This window comes from Marmota marmota, unplaced genomic scaffold (genome assembly GCF_001458135.2).
Source record: "Marmota marmota marmota unplaced genomic scaffold, marMar, whole genome shotgun sequence".
NCBI lineage: Eukaryota > Metazoa > Chordata > Mammalia > Rodentia > Sciuridae > Marmota > Marmota marmota.
The window spans coordinates 36,308,752-36,312,319 of NW_026000174.1; the positions used below are offsets into that span (position 1 = coordinate 36,308,752).

General features: G+C 34.8%; 1 non-coding gene across 1 annotated transcript; it reads right to left on the reverse strand.

Moving 5' to 3' along the window:
* Positions 1 to 887: 887 nt before the first annotated feature.
* Positions 888 to 1,077, reverse strand: LOC125612236. The gene has a single exon (XR_007342566.1). It is a non-coding gene; the product is annotated as a U2 spliceosomal RNA (small nuclear RNA).
* Positions 1,078 to 3,568: the final 2,491 nt, after the last annotated feature.

The following is a 3,568-nucleotide window of genomic DNA, read 5'->3' on the forward strand; positions in this document are numbered from 1 at the left end:
ATGTCAAATGACATGATAGCACCTGGTTATACCTTCAGTTAATAACAAACTGCAATGTTATTGTACAATTATTTATGCTTTCTAAGTGAATGTTTATCATGATTAAAACTACCTGGTAAAGAATAAAAATGCCTTGAAATCAGTATATCTTAGAGAAAGTCAGCAGATGTTACCTGTGCTGGACTCAGGAAAATCTGTCTCCTAAAAATGAAGTGTGTTTGCTGTTTTTTGAATATAGTTAAGCTCTTCACTCATTTCAAAGACATACTCACATGGCAAATTCTTAACATTTTTGTTTTCATAATTTTTTATATGAAAATTTGCAGAATTGCTCTTTAGTAATTATTCCAAAACAAGCCCCTCCACTTTCTTAATCAGTTTATCTGTCACAATGAAAGAAAATCTAGATATGGAACAGTAATGGGATTGAAAGAGTATTTAGGTTTGCTGGGGGGGTGGGGAGTAGAACTTTCTGCCAGATTGAAGATGGGATTATAATCATAGGAACTAGTATTTCCAATCTCTATGAGATTCTTAAGGTAAAATATTCAAGATCACTTGTCATAATGAAGTGTTATTAAATAACACTGCCAGAGAACATTTAGGAGAATTTTCTAGGAGGTGAAGAGGTGTTAAAGAAATTACTAGATGAGTGATGAGATTTTTGAAAGAAATTGGTATTTGGTACAGGAAATTATATGGCCTGATTTGGCCAACCCTGGTGGAAAAATAAGTTGCCAAATACATTGCATGATTTGAGTTTATGAACATTCCTTCAGTCAGTCATTACTGCCCACTGATCCAAGGACCCCCATCCCACCTGCTGTATGCATCCTGAGTTCCACATGTTGATTAATCCTCATCCTTTTCCTCCTCCTCCCCATCCCTTGGGGGATACTGCTCCTGGAAATACTGCAAAACCAGGACAATGTATGAAATGAACAGAACAAATTCCTATTCATTCCCTAGTTTCAAAAGCCCATTTAATATAGCCCTTTCAAATGGAGAATATATTAAACTGATTAAAAAAAAAAGCAGCTACCATGCTTGATCTTATCCAAAAGAGTGAGAAGCTATTACTTCTCTTTTGTGAAATGATTTATGCTATAAGAATTTTTGCAGGCCTCTTCTTTCCGAGAGTAAACAAATGAGAAAAAAGTTTGTCCACACCTGGCCACAAGTTTATTCTTTGTACTTCTTTGCATTTTTGAAAAGTTTTTATTTAGTCTTTTTGTGGTTTGTAGTTCTTTATATATATATATATATATAAAATTTATTGGTACTGTGAATGGAACTCACACCTGTGAGGCAAGTGCTCCACTGAGTTATATTCCCAGCCCTTAACGGAATTGTGTTTTTTTTTTCTTTTTTTAATTAAAACTTTTATTTTGAGAGAAATACAAATTTAGATATAGTTAAAATAAATAATACAGACAGATCCAATTATTTTCTAGTTTTTCCCTAAGGTAACTTTGTGAAAACTGTACAGCAACATGAAGACTATTGGCATTGATACAGTGAAGATTCAGAACATTTCTTTCACCAGAACAGTACCTCATGTTGCCCTATGGTAGTCTCCCCCACTTTCTTCACACTCCTACTCTCTGTTTAACCCCTGACAAGAACTAATCTGTTCTCCATATCTATTTTGTCATATTAAGAACATTATGCAAATGAAATTATACAATATGCAAACTTTTGGAATTTGCTTTTTGCACTCAGCATAGTATTTTGCAGATGTGTCCAAGTGTTTTATATGTTTCTTTTTGTCAGTGAGTTAGTATGCCATGGTATGAAGCTATCAGTTGGGCTTTTAGGAATAAAAAGCTCCTGTAAGCATTTGAGCACATATTTTTCTGTGAACATAAGTCTTCATTTATCTGCAGTAAATGTTTAGGAGTGCAGTGTTGGGATCAGATGGGTAGCTTTTTAGCAAACCATGTGTTTTCCAGACTGGTTATGTTAGTTCATATTCACATCAATAATGTTTAAGTGATCTAGCTTCTCTCTGTCCTGCTAGGGTTAGAGTCCTGTGATTTCTTTCTTTCTTCTTCTTCTTTTTTTTTTTGTTTCTATTTCAGCAATTCTGATAGCCATGTTGTGACATCTCATTATATTTTCATTTGTCTTTTCCTAATATTTAATGATGTTAAATATTCCATGTATTTAATTGATATCTGTATAATCTTCTGGGCCAAAGGTCTTTCCTCATCTTTTCTCAATGAAGGAGCCACATCCTCCAGCCCTATTTTATATTTTATTTCGAGACAAGGTCTCACTGAGTTGCTTAGAACCTGGCCATTGTTGAGGCTGGCTTTGAACTCACAATCCTCCTGTCTCAGCCTCCCAAATTCTGGGATTACAGGCATGGGACACTGCGCCCCGCCTGGGGAATATACTTGGTAGCATCTCTCACTTTCACTTTGGTTTATTTTATCTTCCTCCCCCCTTTTTTTTTTTTTTCTAATTCTCTTTTGTATCTTTGTATTGACAATCAAAGACCAGTAGAACTATAGTTACAGTACTAGGAGAATACTTGTATCTTTTCACCACAGCTCCCAATGCCCTTGATTCACAAAATACTCACATAATATTTATAAAATCCAGTCCACATTTGGGAGTAACTAGCTGGTAACAATATATCAAAAAGATCCATTACTTGGAAGCAGCTGAAGATTGATGTTCCTCCAGTTTGACAATAAGTATCCATGGTCCATTTTAAGTGCAGTTATATTGCTGATACTTTAGAGCTATGAAATATTTACAAAGGAATACCTCTGAATTACAATTTTAAATAGCTGCATCAAGTATGTTTCAAAGGACCTTTTGACATTTAGAGTTTATCATTATTTGCTTCATTCAAAGGCAAAACTTAAAGGTCCCTATTGAAAGTTGCAGAAGTTGTGCTTATTCCTGTAAAGGTGATGGCCGGATGGGTAATTGCTCTTCAGAGACAAGATTGGAGAAATAATAAATACCAAAATACTGCAAGTCCTGGGTAAGATCAAAACCTAAAACATCTTTTGAAATAAGAAAATTAATTGATTACAGATGCTTTTAAAGCCTGTTTTAAAATGATCATTTCACTGTTTCTCTTAGTTTCTCATCTCTCCTTACTACTTCCATCCACTTTAGTATCATACATGCAGTGATGATACCAATTCTGTCTAAAAACTTTTAGATGATTAAAACTGAGAGGGAAAAATAACACCACCAAAACTCGGTTCTCTATATTTGTTGGCTTTTTTAATGTCTGTAAAGACAAGTGAAAAAACAGAAGTGCCCATTTAGTTGATATATGGAGAATCAAAGGATTTTAAAGAGGTTAAGTAATTTGTGCATAGGCACATTCAGGAAAAGAGGAAAGCCATGATCTAAATTTAGATCCATTTACAAAATCTGTTTTGAAAGTGTATCTCCTGGGCGTCCTGACCCAGGAAAGAAATTAGGGGTTCAGCAGGTGGAAGAGGATGGAAGACACCCTTAGGAGAGTAGACACGCTTTATTCAGAGGTGGTAATAGCCTCCAGCTTCATATTTAGCTCTCAGCCAATTTCTATTTTAGTACT